This window comes from Myotis brandtii, unplaced genomic scaffold (assembly GCF_000412655.1).
Source record: "Myotis brandtii unplaced genomic scaffold, ASM41265v1 scaffold1132, whole genome shotgun sequence".
Taxonomy (NCBI): Eukaryota; Metazoa; Chordata; class Mammalia; order Chiroptera; family Vespertilionidae; genus Myotis; species Myotis brandtii.
Genome location: NW_005353896.1, coordinates 456,656 through 478,840, shown reverse-complemented (window position 1 = coordinate 478,840; position 22,185 = coordinate 456,656).

The window sequence follows — 22,185 nt, the reverse complement described above, 5'->3', positions numbered from 1 at the left end:
GATAAAGAGTTTGTAGGAGTTCAAAGACTTGACAGCTAAGGTCCTAAAAGATGTTTCTGAGGTCTAACTAATACATTACAGTAAACAATATCAAGACAATTTCAGGTCATCTGGAAGCAGTAATCTCCCTGGAGGAAATAGATCTAAAGCAGATCTTAAAGAACGGTATTATCTGTTGAACTAGGAGGAAAGGAATAGACCAACTGATACCTTAACCCAGTTGTTTTATGTTCAACTATTATGACTATCCACCTGCAAAGTGAGCTCTGCATATTCTCTAATTTGTACCATGAGTCATAGAATCTTGGTGGCAAGAGTCTTCAATGTTATTTAAATAAACTTTTAATTATTCACTGTCTAGAAGGCATCCTTGGCATGTAGTCCTTAATACTGGTCTTCCTCCCTCTATCTGAACATTCCCAGTGACAGGATTACTTTCAGCCTATTGTATACTTATATTTTAAAAGTGTCTCTCTTCTAGGACCAGTTATTTCTCCTAGTTTTATCCATTTCATACACTTTTTAATAGACAGTTCTTCAAAAGTTTTCAATACTACTATTATATTCAAAATCCTCTCTTTAAAGGAATTGTGGACCAAGCATCCACAATTCCTTTAACTATATCCATATAGTACAGTTTCTAGATGTTTGACCATTTGGCAAAGATAAATATTTTTCTTAGTGGCAAGAATAGATTTGAGATTCTTAATAAGACCTTGGAGTATCTGGCTACATTTGCTGATGGCTCTTTTTATTATAAAGTGACTGAAGTGGCCTTTGTCCCCTGCTTTTTCCATTATTTCCACCATTTTTATATTCTTTGTTGTAATTACTCATTTTCTGTTATAATTTCTTGGTTGTTTTAGGTTAATTGTCAGTCTTTTCTAATTGTGGGTTATAGTGATATCTTATTTTTATCTTAGTTGGTTTATTAGAAAGAAAGGAGCTTAAACTCAGCTGTGCCCATGTTACCTCTCTGGGCCTCTATTTCTTCTTCTATAAAGTAAGGAGTCTTGAATGAATAAATTCTCAAGTTGACCTTAGCTCTAAAATTTTTATTCCATGTGTCTATCATTCTATCGGGACAACCGGGGACATCTGAGGTAACTATTCTCACTGCTGACTATACAATATCAATATTATATAGCAACAATAAGGACAAAACAACAACAATAAAGATAATTTCTAGTTGTAGAGGGTTATTTTGATCTTTGTTCCTGGCTGAATTTTAGTAGCGTGTGTATAATTTATAGCAGAGAGAAAGCAGTAGGGGGAGGAGCAAGGCCAGCATGACCTTGGGATGAGGAGCACAGCAATTGTTCTTCTCACATGAAAGAGAAAAATAAGGACCAATAAACACCACTTCTTAGAGAAATCGACACCAAAGAAAGAAAGGACAAGCATTGGTAAATAATGGGGCAGTGCTACTATCTCTTGCCATTCTTTATTCTGTTCATGACACGAATGTAGCCTCATCAATTACTTTCTAACGCTGAAATTGTTTTTCTTTGAAAAGAGATTCATCATCTATGATTCTGAGTCCCTTACAGAAATGAATGGAATCAATTGCATATCCTATAATAATGCTGAATAAAAATTACCTTTGGAGACCATAACCTGCTCCAAATAGCATAATAATTGAAATGCTAGCCTGCTACATGACAATTGTGAGACTCTTACTTCCCTTCTATTCCACAAATCTCTCAGCGATACAATGAATAAATAACCCAAATACCCTGCAGCTTCATCTCCTTTTCCCTGAGCAGAGCTAGTTATCTCAACTGTGAAAAGGCTGTCATGTTATCTGGTAACATATATAATCATTAATTACATATTTCATATAATAATAATATACAATATTATAAATATATAAAATATTGTAAATGCAAGTATAAACTGCGTACATAAATAATGCATACATATGTGTGTGTATCTACACACTACAAGTATGGGTGTTACTTGGTTTATGTAGTGCTTTTCTGAGTGCTCATTTAATCTTCACAATTCACAATAAGCCTATGAGGTATTATTATCATTATATCATAGATGAGAAGTATGAGGCACTAAAAAGTGAAGTGATTTGACCAAAGTTACACAGAAAAGGGATGAAATGATGAAGGAAGCAGTGTGACTCTAGAGCAGTGGTTCCCAACATGGGGCACACACCCTACAGAGGGGCAATTTGATTTTTAAGGGGGGCAATTCGAGAATGAGTTATTAACAGTGAATTTTTTGCATTTCTTATGGTTCTAAGGGTCTCATATACAGTACATAAATATATATTGGGACATATTTATGCATTTCAGTTCTCTATTATATGTTTTGAAACTTTATTTGCTATTTTTTTCATATCACTTTCTATTATTATTTTTTAAACAATTTCTTAGTGATTTTTTTCCTCAGTACTTCAACTGTCCTTTTGTTCTTTTATTTTTCTCTTTCATGGATGCCATGTTTTCTGGAAGTTTGTTTAGACCAAGTTAATGGCCTTTTAAGCTTCCTCCACATGAAGAGAAGTTCACTTTTTTAATAATAAGAATTATATATCACAGGGGGGCATCAGGATTTTAGAGATGCTTAGGTGGGGCATGGCCAAAAAAAGGTTGGGAACCATCGCTCTAGAGACATTTCTCTTATGTCATTGCTCATTTCTATTTATCCATATAAACATATTCCATAAATCTACATACTCAGTATCTACCTTCTGTTTGGGATGTATCTGCTATGAAATTAATAAAATTAACCAAATCTAATGTTGGTTTAGTAATGTTGCATAGACTCATTTGGACTTGGATAGTAGAAAGATGTAGAAAATGGTGTGGCTACAACAAATTTCCACCAAAAATTAAAACTTGAAGTTTAAAACTAAAAATTAACCATATCCTTTTTCTTCTCATATACATCATCCCTTTGCTATATTTTAATATGTGTATAGTAGGAAGGGATAATTTGTAACCAAGGAGTTTTTCTTTCTAATCTCAGGCATATCAGCAGGGTGTAACAGAATAAAAAATACAATTCATAATTCTCATCACAAATCATATTCAGTCTTATTTCATTTTCCTTAGAAGGAGGTTGAAAGTCTGAGAGGGCTGCAGAAGGAAGGGTTACATCATTCAAAGTCAAGGATAAGAAGGAGAGTGACCTTGCAAGTCTATCCTCACAGTTAGTCATCTCAAAGGGAAGTGGCCATCGAGATCTTTGCTGTACTGAGAATACAAGTAAGGGCTAGCAAAATTCCAGTGTGTTAGTATACCAAAGGACTCAATATTTCATCTTCAATTATTTTATTATCTTAACTTCTTTCTGAGCATCAAAAAAGGAATAAACAGCTCTCAAATATCCAGGAGAACCCTGGTATAAGCCAACTCAATGGTATTCTAGTTCAGCAGATACAAGGGATGTAGATCAGAACAATTAAAAATATCATCTTTGGCCTGGCCGACATGGCTCAGTGGTTGAGTGCTGACCTGTGAACCAGGAGGTCTCTATTCCATTCCCAGTCAGGGCACATGCCTGTGTTGAGGGAGGGCTCAATCTCCAGTAGGGGGCGTGCAGGGGGAAGCCGATCAATGATTCTCTCTCATCATTGATGTTACTCCCTCTCCCTCTCCCTCTCCCTCTCCCTCTCCCTCTCCTTGGTTTGTTGTTTTTTGTTTTATATTAAGGGGAAAATAAAGTAGAGCATGTTTGACCTGCTTTCCACATTAGAATCTGTGTTTTGGGGAGGAGCATCTCCCTCTTCCTCCCCCTCTCCCTCTCCCTCTCACTCTCCCTCTCCCTCTCCCTCTCTCTCACAAACCACACACACACACTCACCCTTTGGCAGTGAGGACCAAGAATGAGATTTTTATTATTTCTCTAGGTGATTGCAATGTTCATTGAGAGTGCTTGGTGTAGTCCCACCATGGTAAGATGTTATAACCCTCTTTTAGCAGCTAGGATGCAAAGTCAAGAAACTTAGGTTTTCTAAGGGGAGAAACAGAAGACTTTGAAGGAAATGGTGACCATTTGCATGTTCATAACTCATGTGGCATTGCAGAATCTCCACCTGCAGATGTCTTTAACACCATTCCATGTGCTTCTATTCCTATACGATTGTCCAGCCACTTTCATTCTCAATTTGTTAAATGTACCATACGCTTTACTGTCTCAAGGATTTCACACATGTTAGTTCCAATGCCTAGAATGTGCTTTTCCTTAATCCTTGCCTGACTAGTGTAATATTTTTGGTCGAATTTTATTATGTCAATTTAGCAAAGAGGGGATCACATTCCCTGGAGTCCTCCTCCCTACATGGTTCCAAATTAGAAGCAACGACAGAGACCTTTAGCAGGAGTTTGAAATGCGAAGATACTTTTTTTCCCACTTTCACACACAAGTAGTTGATGAAAAGCAAAATGTGTTCAGGTGCTTTTGTGGTTCACACAGGTGTTTTCTTCTCAGCTCATTCACCTTGTTTGCAAGGAGCAGAGTAGGGCCTCTGACTCCTTCAGAAGCGACCAGATCCTCTTGTAGCTCCCTCAAATCCTAAACTAGGTGTATGTTTGGCTCCATGAAAAGCTTTCCAGCTTTTCCTGAAGGTAACTTGAATTATGAAAGTTGGCAGCTTGGAGGTGGTGAGAAAGTGATGCAAGTTCCAGTCCGTCTTCACCTGTCCAGTGTGTCCTCACTCTCCCCACTTCACACCCATCTTCCCTTCCCAACTTCCTGCACTGCTGACTTCAGCCCCAGCATCAGATGCAAAGAAGAAAGCCTTATAAGTATAAGCTTATCAGCTTCCGTGTTATGTAAGCTCAAATCTCTATGAAAGCCTCCATATATCCCAGTGATTCTGTTTCATCAATTAAACACTGACTGATAGATCTAGCTCTTTCCTTCCTTCAGGCTTCGACTTACACATCCCTCCTTGAGGGGTCTTCCCAGACATTGTGATCCAGAATATGCTTCTCCTCACTCCTCTAGTTATACTTTAGTTCATCATCTTGTTTTTTTCTAAGCACTTATCATTATCTATACTCGTTTTATTAATCTTCCGTGCTCCTTACCTGTCTCCCTCATTACTATGTTTACTCTATAAGACAGTTATGTCTGTTCTTTTTGTCACTTCATCTCCAATGTCTGTTACGGTGCCTGGCATACAACAAATGTTCATTAAATATATTTGTATGTGTGAATGAATGAAAATGAAAGGATAGATACTTTTTTAAATGATAGCTCTGAGGGCCATAAGAACAAGGGATTCAAAAAGAGATTTGTGTCTGGCTGACCAGATAAGGGACTATTGAAATGAATAAAGGCCTGAAAGAGGCTGAAAGGACAAATGAAGATGAACGATCTGGGACATGGATGAAAAAGAAGACTATATCCCACTCCTCTATGGAGAGGATGTTGAAAAAAAGAAGGAAGAGATTCCTCATTCAATCAAAGAAACATAATCATTAGGAGTGATACTCTAAGGAATTTCTTACAGTGGCTTAAGCACACACGATGTGGGAGCTGATTAAGCTTACTAAGGCTTCCGTCTTTGCAACTTATGGGCTGAAGTCAGCAATGTAGGAAGTAGGATGGATGTGCAGTGGAGAGAGTGAGGATACACTGGAACAGGTGAGGATGGTTTGGAACTTGCATCAGTTTCTGATTCTTTGTTTCATGTCCACTAGAAGAATGATGATGCTTCAACAGATTAAAGATGAAGAACAGGCTTTAGAGAACAAGATACTGATTTTGAAGTTTTCCATTTAGATGGACATTTCTGGATATAAGTCAGGATTGGTAACACACGCTAATTTAGATATATCAGACAGTGGTATTATTTAAAGCCATGACAGTAATTAAGATAATCCAGGCAGATTGTAGAATATAGTTAGGAAGTCCAAGGAATTCTTCAATATTTATGATGTAGAAGGGCAAGTAAAAATATAAAGCTTAAGAGATTGAAAAAGATTTTTGATGCTTTGAGTATAAAGTGAAATTATTTCAGGTCAGCAAACTGCACAAACATTAAGAATAAACAAAAAATCTACACTCCATCCTCTGAACCAGCAGACTCAGAATTTGGCCAACACTATGAGTATTTAACATCCTTTATCTTCTTCTTCTTTTTCTTCCCCCTCAGCCCTTCCACCAAAATACTCATTGTAATGTTCCAAACTCCACTTAGCACGCTTAAACCTGAGTAGGAAAACTGCATTGTCTGTATCAATAGTTCTCAAACTGGGGCAATTTTGCTCCAGAGAGTGCATCTGGCAATATTTGGGATATTTTTTATTGCCCCTGGCATCTGGTTGCAGTGGAGGTCAGGGTGCTGCTAAGCAACCTACAATACACAGGACAGCAGTCCCTGCCCTCAACAAAAGACTGTCCACCCCCAACATGAAAGTGTACTAAAATTATACCAACAAAAAAGGTTACATGTAAAGATGAACTGTGTTGTTACACATTTGAATAATTTCTAAGGTTGGTGTTTTTATAATATTTTGAGGACAAAATGTTGAATTAAATTTAGTGCTACTTGGATAAAAAATGTTACTTATTTTTCTCTCTATAGACACCCTTTTACGGCTTTACTAAATGTTTTTCTAAATGTATATTGCAAAAAGTGGTTAAATTAAAAATGCATGCAGCAATGGCAGAATGAAAGTATTTCAATTTTACCGAGATAAAGGTGAGCATCTGTGTGTATATGAATAGAGAACCATTCATGGAGGAGTTACTATAGTTCAGTGCCAGAACTCAGTAGTTAGGCTCTAAAACTTTTTTTTAATATGTAGAATAAGTAGTTATATTTTTACAGGCTGAAATTAACCAAAACAAGAAGATTGATGCATAAAATCCTACTACCAATATAGACAACAGGGCATGTACCTGTCACATATACAAAGCTTTTCATGTTGGCCTGATCACACATTCTTTCTCAAGAATTAGGGTTATGTACAGAGCAAAACTATATTTTTTGTTTGGTGAATATAAAATATTAAAAAATTAAATGAATGCTCTGGGCAGATAGGCCATTTTATATTGTGGTAATACATTACACCTTATTGGTAATAATGTACAGCATATTATATTCAATTATTGTAATGAGTTATGGAATGCATTAAACTAGTATGGTCAGACTCCGGCTGGTGTGGCTAAGTTGGTTGGGCATCGTCCCATGCACCAAAAGGTTGCTGGTTCAATTGCTGGTCAGGGCAGAAACCGGGCTATGGACTCGATCCCTGGTAGGGGGTGAGCAGGAGGCAGCCAATCCATGCTTCACACTCACATCAATGTTTCTCTATCTCTCTCTTTCCCTTCCCCTCTCTCTAAAAATAAATTTTAAAAGTCTTAAACTAAAACAACAAAATACAGTACAGAGTGGTTTTGAATAACAGAAGAAAGAGATCATTGTATTGCTATCGCCACTTAGAGATGCCTATTACATCCTTTTATCCAGCTTTCTTTCTCTCTATAATATTTATCATCTTATCACAAGCCAAATACACACTGATTTATTTGTTTACTGGATCCATCTATTAAAATATGGGTACCTTGAGGGTAGAAACATTTTCTGTTTTATTTGTCACTAATGTCTAGAGCAATGGATGGCTTACAGTAAGTATCTTTTGAATGATTGAATGAATGAAGACTTAGTGAAATGATATAGCACATTTTGAGGAGTTGCTTAGTAGCAGGAATTTTTTAAAAAAATATTTTGTTGAGTTTATGTTTTCATTATTTTGCTCAATTACTTATTGTTTTACTCAAAATCATATTTTTGTAAGAGTTTGTATTTAAGCATAAGTTAGTTCAGAGCATTTGTACTTTTGATGGAATGGAATAGAAATCTATTCAATTCATTACTACAAATTGAAAAAAAAAAGACACAATGTCACATTGAAAAAAAATGTCTATAGAAGATTTTGTTAATAGAAAAGAGAAAACACACACATACATATATGAGATTTCATTATATATAAAATATTTTGAATAAAACTATAATATATTTATAGTTCTAATTCAAAGTCTATTTTTGGCAGAGCATAATAAAATCACCTTAATCTTTACTGAGCCATACATTTTCAGCCAAAGAACAAGTACAGTTATTAATATCACCTAGCACATTATAATGTTGACAAGAAATGTTGGTAAAAATTATAATTTAAATTATAGTGGGCAAACGCAGAAAAGCCAGCATTATTAAAAATTGCTGAAGCTTCAAAACCTAAGTAGATGACTAAACACCTGGCTTAGGGGAAGAATAGAATAATAATGGGCTAAATAAAGAAGACATTGAGTACTAAGAATTTAATTCTTCAAAGAAGAGACTCTGGAATTATTCCAAACATTTCTAAAGATGTGAAAATAAATGGCATCTATTGGGAAGAATGTAGCTGAGTTATGGTCTTCTAAAGAGAGGATATGCTTCAGTTGGACAAACTGTCCTGTGTCTATTCAGTTTTTCAGTGTTCATGCTGTATTGATTCTTAAATATCATTTTAAATAGCATACATGTTATTACATAGTAGTTTGTATTTAATTGCAGTAAGTAAATTTTAGCATTTTTTTGTTTTCTCCAACATATTTGATTAAACTTTTTCTTGCATGTTTGACCATGCAATATCACCCAAGCAATATCATTATTGTTTTCCTTAAAATTATATAATTACATCCTAGGCCTCCTTACTTCTAAATAACTCACAGCCTCATTAAGACCTGCAAGGTCAACTCTCAATAAATGTTTCACTAAATGCAGGAATTATCCAGCCTACAACCCCATTGCCTCATTGTGTTTCTCTCCTACTTCCCATGTCTCTGGGCAGTTTTGTGATTCCTTTCCTAGTGCTGATTGTGCTTAATACACAACAATGTGGGTATAAATGAAAGCTTAGCATTCAATTCTTCTTCCCTGCGTAGTTTTTTTTTTAAATCTTTCCTTAGCACAGAGTTTCCTCAAGTATTTATTACAATGCCTTCCCTTTATGTTTATTTCATTTAAAAATTTTCCCCCTGAGGTATGAACCCAGTCAATATTTAACATATCTTTATATCGTGGATGTCATTCATTCACTACAAAACAACAATAACAACAACAACACACACACACACACACACACACACACACACACAAATAAAAACAATAATCTATTAGTACAGATTCAGACCTATGCTGGTCAGTGGGATACAATGATGAAGAGAATATAACCTCTCTACTTTAGAGATCACAGAAATGTTGCCAAATAAGACAAATAATGTATTTTTTTAAATTTTATTTTATTGTTTAGCAGTGGTCGGCAAACTGCGTCTCGGCAAACCGCAATTTTGTGGAAGAGCCACACTCAAGGGGCCAAAGAGCCGCAATGTGGTTTGCGAACCACGGTTTGCCGACCACAGGTTTAAAGTATTACAAATAGTAGTAAATATGTCTCCTTTTTTCCCCTATTGACCTTCCCCTGGCCTCCCCTACGCCCCGACACATGCCCTCACCCCCTCATCCCCAGTGTCTTGCGCCCATTGGTTATGATTATATGCATGTATACAAGTCCTTCCATTGATCTCTTACCTCCCCCGCCCCCGACAAACCTCCCCAGCCTTCCTGCTGTAGTTTGACAGTCTGTGCAATGCTTCTCTGCCTCTGTATCTATTTTTGTTCATCAGTTTATAATGTTCTTTATTATCCATAAATGAGTGAGATCATGTGGTATTTTTATTTTACTGACTGGCTTATTTCACTTAGCATAATGCTCTCCAGTTCCACCCATGCTGTTGCAAATGGTAAGAATTCCTTCTTTTTTTACAGCAGTGTAGTATTTCATTGTGTAGTTTTACCACAGTTTTCTAATCCACTCATCTGCTGATGGGCATTTAGGCTGTTTCCAAATCTTAGCTATTGTAAATTGTGCTGCTATGAACATAGGGGTGCATATGTCCTTTCTAATTGGTGTTTCATTCCCACCAGCAGTGCACGAGGGTTCCTTTTTCTCCACATCCTCTCCAGCACTTGTCGTATACTCAGTGAGCAAAAACTAAAACCATTTCCCCTAAGAAAAGGAACAAGACAGGGATGCCCACTCTCACCACTCCTGTTAGACATAGTACTGGAAGTATTAGCCATTGTGATCAGACAAGAAGAAGAAATAACCAGCATTTGAATTGGAAAAGAAGAAGTCAAACTCTCCTTATTCACAGATGACATAATATTGCACATAGAAAACCCCAATGACTCCATCAAAAAAAAAACTACTAGACTTAATAAATGAATTCAGCAATGTAGCAGGATACAAAATTAACACCCAGAAGTCTATGGTTTTTCTATACACCAATAATGAACTCACAGAAAGAGAAATTTAAAAAGCAATCCCATTTACCATTGCAATAATGTATTGATTATTACAAAATGTAAGTACTGCCGGCATTGTGAGAGAAAAGAGAAATATTTATCTCTGATAATGTCAGAGATGATATCTTAGATGAGGTCATATGTAAATTGAATTTTAAAAAAGGAATAAGAAATTTCCAAATAGAAAATAAAAGGAATTAAGAAAAGAATATGCAGTAATAGCTCTATTAGGAAACCTCCATTTAACTAATTGGATTAACTGCTCCTCTGTTGATTTGTTGATGGTAGCCATTCTGGCAGGTGTGAGGTGATACCTTATTGTTGTTTTAATTTGCATTTCTCTGATGATTAGTGACTTCCAGCATTTTTCATTACATATTACACAAACAAATAAAGCAGAACAAAATAAAAGTAACTTATATAAAACATTATTGGAATATTTGGGAAATAATTGAGTCTCTAAGTACATTGCTATCAATTTAGGTATAGGACGATGCTACAAGTTATGGTGAATTTTTAAAAAGTCTTTACTATAAGAAATTTTTTCTCAGATTGCTTTTTAGTATAGTCTTATTCTAATTCAAATATCCCAAATATAATTGGATATGTATGTGGTCATTACAAAAATTATACAGTTTGAGTCAGTAGGCTCACAGTAAAGAAATACCTCAACTTCACATCAGAATATTTTTTCTTTTAATTTATAATACATTGCTTAAACTATAAATGTATTTTATTAATTATTCTCCACCTGCCAGATTTTTTCAATAAACTTATCATTAGGCATTTTGATCTTTTCAGAAAAAGAGAGTTTTTAAAAATCAGGAAAAGTAGCAATACTATAGCTCAAAAAGCCATTGTTGTAGAAAAAATCAACAATAATGTTTTTCTATTCATAATAATTAGTTTATGTTATCATTATATTGTAAACCAAAATTCAAGGCTAGGCTTGAATTAAATATTTATTACCAAGAAAAAAAAGAAATATGAAGAGAAGGAAGCTTTATTGTTTTTTCAAAAAGGAAACACCTTGCCCTGGCCAGTTTGGCTCAGTGGTTGAGAGTCGGCCCAAGCACTGAAGGGTAGCGGGTTCAATTCCCAGTCAAGGGCATGTACCTCCATTGCAGGCTCCATCCCCTGCCCCAGCAGGGACGTGTGTTGGAGGCAACCCATCGATGTGTCTCTCTCACATTCTCACATTGATGTTTCTCTCTCTCTCCCTCTCTTCCTCCCACCCTTTCCACTCTATCTAAAAGCAATGGAAAAATATCCTCGTGTGAGTATTAAAAAAAAAAAGGAGAGACACCAGCAACTTCTGTAGTAGTCACAAAAATTATACAAAATGTAAGAGTATAAAAATTGTGCTGTTATGTACAAAAGGATGTTTTCTATTACTAGATCATCGGAAGACAATGTATTCTCCCACTCAACTTACATGACAAGCATTGTGCAGGTTACTCAGGCTCCTCAAGAGGAGTTTCACTCTTCTGGGAAGATCTGGTGGAAGTCATAATAAACATAAAATTACAATTCTGAACTATAGATAACTTTTACATTTATAAATACTATACATGTATATTAGTTTACTATTGCTGTTTTCACAAATTACCACAAGTTTGTGGCTTAAAACAACACAAATTTACTGTGCTACCATCCTAAAATCCAGGAGTCTGAAATGGGTAGAATTAAAGCACCTCTCTACCACTGATATTAATCAACAAATATTTATTAAGAACTTTTAAAATTTATTATTTTTTATTAAATTTATTGGGATGACTGGCACTATCATTGTTCTTGTGGAATTTACAGCTCTTTAAGCCATGAGGCGGACACTAATAAAATGATCACAAACTGTAACATTGTAATTATAACAGAGTATTATCCATGGAGATATATGTCATGAAAATAAGAGAAAGACCTATTACTAGGGACCAGGAAAAGTTTCCTTGAGAAAATTAAACACAAAGAGGAAAGAAAAGTGTATTTAGGTAGAGGACACATGTGAAAGGCCTGGAGGTGAAGACCAAGTTTCAGTTAAATAATTAAAAGAAGACAATGTAATAGAACATAGAAACTAATAATCATGTAAAACCACACTAGGTTTTCTACAACTCTTTTGTTACTGCTTTGGACATTTAAGTAAGGCTCTTGACCTGATTAGACTTGCTTTATGAAGTAATTGTGTTGATCAAGGTGGGCAAAATGGACACAGACAGACAAGTTAATAGAACTTCATTGCAACAGCCCAGATAGGAGATTAGAGTAGTTTTTTCCAGGGATAAGAATAAAGAAAGGAGGATGGAGTATAGAGATTTGTAAGAGGAAAGATCCCAAGAATTGCTGGTGAATATGAAAGATGAGAGAATATGAAGTGTAAACAATGATTTCTAGTATTCTACCTTGAGAATGTGCATATCTGCTAATACTTTTCAGAGTTAAGTACCACTTATGGAGGGAGAATTGAGTTTGCTGGGAGAGGATAAGGAGTTACTTGTTGGCTGTGTAGAAATAAAAATTGATTTTCTCTGAATTATGGAGCATTTCTGATTCCTGAGGTGAGATGGTAGTGGTAATCAAATCAGAAATAAGAGATTAGTAATGGCTTAGAATAAAGGATGTGAAGTGTCCATTTTTTAAATACTAAGTGTGGTTTTACTAGTACTGGGGATGAGTTGAAGGATGAAGGGGAGCATTTCATACACACTAGTACCTGGGAATCCCAGTTTTATGTAGCAAGAAACAGAGAGATATAGGGCTTTTTCTTATTATTATTTTAAAAATATATTTGTATTGATTTCAGAGAGGAAGAGAGAGAGAGAGAGAGAAACATCAATGATGAGAGAGAATCATTAATTGGCTGCCTCCTGCACACTTTCTACTGGAGATCTAGCCTCCAACCCAGGCATGTGCTCTTGACCTGAATCGAACCCAGGACCCTCAGTCCATAGGCTGACACACTACCCACTGAACCAACCGGTAGGGCTATAGGACTTTTTCTACTTTCTGGTCTAACAGCACAGATTTGGAAGTGTAAAGGGAAGATGGATTTTTTAGACAATTAAAAAATTAGAAAACTTTTATCTGAAATTGGAATTCTAGATATAAAATTTTGACAATAGAGATATTAGGGTAATGTCAAGGTTTAAGTGTTGGCCATGGATATAAATGAATTGCACTTATTATTTGACACTAGAGGCCCAGTGCATGAATTAATGCACGAGTGGGGTCTGGCCGACCCACCCTGATTGGGGCTGATCGGGCTGGGCCAGCTGGGGCAAAATGCTAAGTTTGGTTGGCAGGCTGGCCCCACCCCCTGGTCAAATTCCCAGTTGAACTCCCAATCAAACTTCTGGTCAAGAGGACAATTTGCATATTAACCTTTTATTTTATAGGATTGGCTTTTTTTCCAGCTGCGTGACTTTAGGCAGGTGACATAATACTTGGCACTTATGTGTCCTACCTGTAAAATGGGAATAATAATAGCTCTGTCATAATAGGATTACTGTGAATTTTAAGTTGATTAATATGTAAAATGTGTAGCAAGTACTTAGTACATGGTAGTCTGCATAAATGTTATTTTATTATATACTAGAGGCCCGATGCATGAAATTCGTGCACTGGGGGGGGAGGGTATCCCTCAGCACAGCCTGCACCCTCTCACAATCTGGGACACTGCCCTCCCCTGCAGGCCCGATCGCCCCCAAATGCCCTCTCCTGCAGGCCCAGTCACCCCTAACTTCCCTCCCCTGCTGGCCTGGTCACCCCCAACTGCCCTCCCTCCCCTGTTGGCCCAATTGCCCCCAACTGCCCTCCCCTGTTGTCCTGCTCCTCACCAACTGCCCTAGCCTGCAGGCCCTGTCACCCTCAACTGCCCTCCCCTGCAGGCCTGGTCACTCCCAACTGCCCTCCCCTGCTGGCCTGGTATCCCCTAACTTCCTTCCCCTGCTGGCCTGGTCCCCCAACTGTCCTCCCCTGCTGTTCTGATCCTCAACAACTGCCCTCCCCTGCCAGCCATCTTGTGACCACAAGGGGAGGCCAACTTTGACCACATGGTGGCGGCCATCTTGTGTGAGGGAGTGATGGTCAATTTGCATATCACCTCTTTATTCTATAGGATAGTATATGGATTCTTTTCTTCATATTTATATTACACTAGAGGCCTGGTACACGAATTTGTGCACAGGTACAGTCCCTAGGCCTGGCCTGTGATCAGGGCCATCTTCCCCAGCTGCCCGCAGCCAGCCCCGTCCCCCACTGCCACCCACCCCAGGTTCCCTGTTCGCCATCAAGTGATAGGAGCCTGCTGGTGGGGGGGAGGAACCGAGAGGTCAGCTATTCCCAACCACTCACTGGTCCCTCCCCCACCACAGGTCGCTGTCCTTGTGTGGGGCTACCAGTGGGATGGGGGCCTTGGTCTGGCATCGCCCACATACCCCCCAGCCATGATTCCCTCTTTGCCATCGGGCAATCTGAGTCTTCTGGCCGGGGGGAGTGACTGAGAGGTTGGCCGTCTAGCCCACTTGCCGTCCCCACCCCCAACCGTCACTCACCCCAGTTCCCCATTTGCCATTGGCTGATCAGAGCCTGCCTGCCGAGGAAAGGTACCAAGAGGTGGTTAGTGCTCCTCATAGTGACTGGTCGAGTGGTCATTCTGGTTGTTCCGCCGTTAGGGTCAATTTCCATATTACCCTTTTATTATATAGGATTATAACCCGAGTTCAGAAAATTTTATCCACTTAGCAGAATAGAATGATATAACCAATGTTACTACATATTTCCTTTGCAAATCTTTCTCCAAGGGATAAGAAAAAGTAATACTCTTTTTTGTTAAAAACTTAATAGCAATTTCTCAATTGCACTAGAATTCTAATGACTATAAATAACAAAATTATTGTCCACCTGTTAGAAGCATTTATTTAGTATATTTCCATAGATACACCTTATGGTCTCATAACTCTCCTAGTTTCTCTTCCTTATTGTTATTATAATTGCTAACAGTTAGATGCCACTTCACATTTTTAGTATTAACTTTTTTTAAAGTAAGAGCACAATTAAGTTGACATTAAGCCACTTATGAACAGGGCCCTCTATAAATAAAAACAAAAAGAAAAAAATACCACTCTTAAACAACTTACTACTTCCAAATTACTTGCTTCATGGATTACCTCACTTAACCATCATAAGATATCTGTCACCTATTAAGCTGAAGAAACAAATGGCTGGAGACAAATGGAATTTGTCCAATAGCAAATGGCTACTAAGTAGTGGTCACAGTATTCAAATGCAAGCACCTGCCAGGATTCAATATTTGATTTAATTGTTATTAGATTTTTATGTATTTATAGAAGAATTTGAGCTATCTGTCCTGGAGGTTAGGTGTAATTTACCTAAGAGAAAATTATTTTATTTTATGAAATATCTTCCAGTAACATTCTCATATCAGCCAATATTCTTTAGGGAAATAAAATGCTCTGTGTTGAAAACACATGGCATACACATTGATAGACTTTGTAGTAAGTGTGGCAGAAATTTTGGGAGTTGCAAATGATATTTTTAGAAGTGCACAGTGACAGATCAGATTCCTGAAGACTAGAAAACAGTTGTCATAACACACTTATCGAAAAGGCATTAAGTGATGACAAGTACAGGAACAGAAAATCTGTTAGCTTAACATAAATTATGGGAGAAACTACATTAGAAAACCAAGTACAGAGAATAAATGCTTACAAAGACATGCCACATTCAAAATGAAAAATAAAATTGCTTCAGTATTGCTTCAATAACTTATTTTGGTTATGATTTCAGACACAATTTCCCATCACCTGTGGGATTACACTGACATTGGTATCCATAATAGTTTCCCACCTAAAATCATGCATTTGTACAGTACAACAAATATGGTCATGGCATAAAATAAAGAAGCACATAAAGATATCAGTAGTGATCTTCCAATTAAATACATTAGTATGACTTTGTGCTTGGACTTCTCATAGACATGTTTGGTCAGCCAGTTTTCTAATAGGTAAGTACTAGATGTAGAGATTAACACAAAAATTACTTCTTTTCATGCTACTGTGACTTCTATGCTTGGCAGGAAAGCTATGCTTTATGCTGTAGGTCTGGTTAAGCTTAGCTGTGACTGCTCTGCTTTAGGTATGTTCATCTTGAGGACCAGGCTGTGGAGGTAGCAGCTACCTAGGTGTATACGTTAACTTTAGGTGTCAACAAAACCTAAGCCATGGGGTATCCAGATAGTTGGTGGATATTATTCTGGGTGTGTCTGTGAGGATGTTTGCAGATGACATTAACATTTGCAACAATAGGTGAGGTAAAGAAGATTGCCTTCCCTAGTGTGAATGGGCCTTCATCCAATCAGCTGGATAGAACAAAAAGGCTCACTCTCCCTCCACTAACAAGGAACTCCTCTTCCTGACTATCTGGAGCTGGGGCATATAACTTTTCCTGCCTTAGAACTCCAACGGAAACATTAGCTTTTTTTGAGTCTTGAGCCTACCGGCTTTCTGATTCCAGCTGGGGAATCTCTTCTTACAAAAGGGTGAGTTTTGCCCTGACTGGTTTGGCTCAGTGGATAGAGCGTCAGCCTGCCGACTCAAGGGTCCCAGGTTCGATTCCAGTTAAGGGCACATCCCCAGTAGGGAGTGTGCAGGAGGCAGCTGATTGATGTTTCTAACTCTCTATCCCTGTCCCTTCCTCTCTGTAAAAAATCAATAAAATATACAAAAAACAACAACAAAACAACACAAAAGGGTGAGTTTACTTAAGGCCTAAACTCAGATACTTTCAATTGTATTTTATTAGCCAGAACAATTGCATGTCCAAGCCTAAAGTCAGTGGGGGGAAAGGATATATGCTCATTATGTGGCCATGACAAGGAAGAAGATTTGGGGTCAATTATTCATTATTCCATTATTTTGGAATCAAAGAAAAAAGGAAAACATGGATATGCAATTGGCATAATTATTTTATATTAATTGAACTAAATTTTTTGTGGAAGAATAGAATATAAAAGGTCTGAGGTGAAAGAAGGCATGAAGTTTGGTGTACTTCAAAATGAGCGTTAATATTGCAAAGACAGTAAAAGTGTATAACTGATCCAAACATATTGGAGAAATAGGCAAAGGGTAGAAAATATTGTCTTCTGAGCTTATTAACAGGTTATCATTAGCTTAAATGTAATAGGATGGCAATGGAGAGTTTTGAAGAGTAGAAAAAAGTGATCAGGTATGTTCAATTATAAAATATATTTGACTTTGATAATTACCAATTTTACCTGTCATTTCCTCTTTATATATTGTGGGTTATTGGAGGAGAGAAATGATGCTTTACTTTTTATCCTCTGATTATTTATAAAATATATGTCAATATATTTTTATACACACCAAGAACAGAAAGATATTGGCTATAGCTTTGTCTTGATTCTAGTAGTATTGTTATATAGCAAGTACTAAATATATATTTCTTGTTTGTTATTATGAACCAACTAAATAATTTTGAATACATTTTTACCTCAATTTTCTTTTTAACATTTAAAGATTAATTTTAAGTTGATAGAAATTCATTCCTAGACACAAATATATTTGGCAATTTTTTCTCATCAGAAAATATCTCTGTAGTAGGCAGAATTTTGTCTCCATGATTTTCACATCAATGAATATGTTACCTTATATGGCAAAAATAAAACTTTGCAGATGTAATTAAGGTTAATAATGAGTTGACTTCAAGATAGATAGATTACCGTGGATTATCTAGTTAGGCCCAAAGCAATTGCTTGAGGCCTTGAAAGCAAAGAGGAAATCAGAAAGATGTGGCTAAAGGGGTTAATGGGAGGTATTTGAAGCATGAGAAGGCCTCCACTTGCTATTGGTGGCTTGAAAATTGAGGGAAACACTTAAAAAAGCTTACAGAAATGAATCCTGCCAATAACTAGCAATCTCAAAAAAGGACGCCAAAGCTCAGATCGACTTGCAGCCCTGCTAACACTTTGATTTCAGCCTTGTAAGAGTCTGGGAAGAATCCATTTATGCTATGCCAGACTTTTGACTTTCCAAAACTGTGAGATAATAAATGGGCAAAGTTGTGAGCTGCTATTTTTTGTGATAATTTGTTATGCATTAGTAGAAACCTAAGACACCATCTAAATCACTGTTCATTACTATTATGGTTTTAGTTTTTGACTCAACACTTCAATGTTGAGATTTATCACATAAAAATTGATAAATTTATTTGATTAAATTTAATTTTATGTTTAATTCAAGAAATAATAATAATGACACTATATTTACTTTTAGTGAAAGCATAATCAATGTATTAACCATATACAAACGTGTGTATATTGCTAAAGAGGTTTTGTATTATAAGAAGAAGGACTGGAACAGATACCTAATTAGCAAACATCAAGTCCAATACTAGCCATGTGATATTGAGCAAATCTTTTGTTTTCTCTGCATGCTATAATTCTTATATTTAAAGTGGGGTCATACTAGGTCTCTCTTCCTCTAACAGGCTTGTAAAAGCCTAATAATCTAATATCTATAAATGTACTTCATGAAGTACAAAACACAATGTGAATGTGACTTATTAGATTACTGCTAAATGAAATATTAATGTTTATCTTTTCTTAGTTAATTCAAAATAGTTTCCATTATTCCAGAGTAATTAGGTTTCATAATTGAATGTAGCTTTTCTCAAAAAGGTAAATAGATTTGTACATGGGTAGGTGGATAGTTTAAAGTATATGTATTTAAATTTTTAAAATTATTGTGTTCTAAGGAGATTTAAAATATATTTAGAAAACCCCTTGTTCTGCATAAATGACTTTAGAGGGTTAATATCATTGAAAATGTCTTACTCATTAAATTCCACTGTGTAATTTATATACTTTTTTAAAGCAAAGTCGCTCAAGCAGCAAATTCAAAGTGACAAGGCTCTTTATATCATATATGCAGCATTATTAATTTTGCAGCATTTCAAGGAGATGCTAAAAATAGTATGTCATTAAATCACAAATGTACATAGAGTTTCCTAAGGTCTACATACTCACAAGTCTAAACTCACAGAGAAAAGATGAAGGCATTAAAAAGCTCATTAATATAAATAATAGAGTGGGTAAAACTTATATTGCCTTAGGCAGTACAATTATTGGTCAATAACTCCTTATCAGTTGTGTAAGTCATTATCTCTATTTTAGGACTTTACCTCTTATCCTTTAATCTGGTCATTCTTTTTCTACACCTGACCCTTTCTGTTATTTTTCTGGCAAGCAAACTAACCTGGTAAAAATTTAACACAATCAATCTATATTTAAGTGTTTTCATGAAATCTTCATGAATACTGAATTTTAACATTTTAAGATTTTTTTCCTTTTATAATGGTTTTCAAAATATGACTATGATATGCACTGGTGTGCTTTTTTAATATATCTATTCTTATTGGGTTTGCTGAATTTCTTGTATCTGCAGCTTCATCAGATTCATCAAAGATATTGCTTAACCATGATTTTGCCCAATATTTGTCCTTTCCTGTCAGGTCTTATTCTCCTTGTGCTTCCTTCTATTGCTATGTCTGCAAGCACACTGATTGCTTTGTACCTCTATGCAAAACTCTATGGTCTTTTCTTTAAAGTTGTGGTCTTTTTGCTATCTTCTAGTTCTTCCCTTACCATCTTCAAAGTTTTTTTTTAAAAATATATTTTATTGATTTTTTACAGAGAGGAAGGGAGAGGGATAGAGAGCTAGAAACATTGATGAGAGAGAAACATCGATCGGCTGCCTCCTGCACACTCCCCACTGGGGATGTGCCCGCAACCCAGGTACATGCCCTTGACCGGAATCGAACCTGGGACCCTTCAGTCTGCAGGCCGACGCTCTATCCACTGAGCCAAACCGGTTAGGGCCATAGTTTTTTAAATACTCTTGAGCACTCAGGGCATATACATTACAGGTATTTTAAGATACTCATCTACTAATTCCCTCATCTCTGTCATCTCGGTCATTTCTTTCATTTGATTTATTTTTCTGTCGGTTATAGGCCATATTTTTTTCTTGCTTCGTTGTATACATAGTGATTTTGCATTGGATCCTGGACATTATGAATTTTACGTTGCTGGATGATGGAGTTTGTTTTATTTATTTAAAGAGGTTTGGACTTTTCTCTGGCATGTAGGTAAGCCATTGATTTGTTCCTTTTGCAACAGCTATTAAGCAATATTAGGGTGAGTTCAGAGAAGGGTTTAGTCTACACCTGATTTGACCTACCTAAAGTGATACTCATATGTGACTATCTGATGTCCCATAAATTTAAATGTTTTTCTGATGTTAGCATGTTTTTTAGCTCTAGAATTTGTTCAGATTGATATTAGCCCAACCACCTCATTGAATGTCACCCCAATCCGGGAAAAGAGGAGTAAAAAGGTAAATATTTAAAGAGGCCTCTCTGTAGTTATCTAAAGCTCTCTCTCTGTTCTGTTCACTCCTCTCTGGAATTTTCCCCAATGTCTTTGAACCTATTCTACATCATTTATCTCTGACTTCAGGCTCTTTAACTCATTGTGATTGATTGCCTTTCATTGGTGTCTCTTTTACAGAACCACAACTGGAAACTGCCTTCAGAAAGTAACCTATGTTACTCATAAGGCTGGCTTATGTTTTTTTCCTTCCTCTTAAAGATCACAGTCCTGTTCTGGCTGTTGTCTAATGTATGAAACCTATTATTTCATAAATGTATTTGAAGTAGTTGTTTACACTAGCATGGCCATTTTCATAGCAGTGCTTTATGGTCAGAAGTAGAAATACCCTTGAAGTCATTAAAAAATATAATTTCCCACTCTCTCTCTTTTTTCCAATTGTTCTCACCGAGAGGTTATATTCTTCACCCTCTGTTAAAATGAGAACCAGAAAAAGAAACGTGTATCTATAGTCATGGATGACTGTTACCTAATTTTGAGCTCACATTTTCTGTCACTTGAGCAACAAGTATTTTCCATTCCTTTCTAAGTTGATGGTAAGCTCCTTGAGGGCAAGGGACAGAATGCGAGATTTATGTAATTACCCATGGTGACTTACAATTAGTGGCTGATTAATAGTTGATTCCTCCTTCCTGCTAGACCATTATCCATAACACCAGGTAAGGACTCATGTAGCTTTCACAGAAAAGGTTCAGAGATAATTATTTATCATAGACATAGAATCCCCAGTACCCAGCGTATGGCTTTAAAATACTATCATGCACCAACATGAACCAGAACCCCGAAGAGCAGCGAATTTCAACCTTTTTCATCTCATGGCACACATACACTAATTACTAAAATCCTGCAGCATATCAAAAAGTATTTATTTTTTGAACTGACAAAAATAGGCATAATTTTATTAAATATATATATATTCAATAAGAGAGAGGCCCGGTGCACAAAAATTTATGCACTCGGGGGGAGGGGTTCCTCAGCCTGGCCTGTGCCCTCTCACAGTCTGGGACCTCTCGAGGGATGACCACCTGCTGGCTTAGGCCTGCTCTCCGGGGGATTGGGCCTAAGCTGGCAATCAGACATCTCTCGGGGGATGTCCACTTGCCAGCGGGGAGCAGACCTAAGCTGCAGTCAGACATCCTTAGCGCTGCTGAGGAGGCAGGAGAGGCTCCCACCATCACCGTTGTACTGACAGCCATCAGCCTGGCTTGTGGCTGAGCAGAGCTCCCGCATGTGGAAGCGCACTGACCACCAGAGGGCAGCTTCTGCATTGAGCATCTGCCCCCTGGTGGTCAGTGTGTGTCATAGTGACCAGTCATTCCCAGTCTTTCTGCTGTTAGGGTCAGTTTGCATATTACCCTTTTACTATATAGGATAGAGGCCT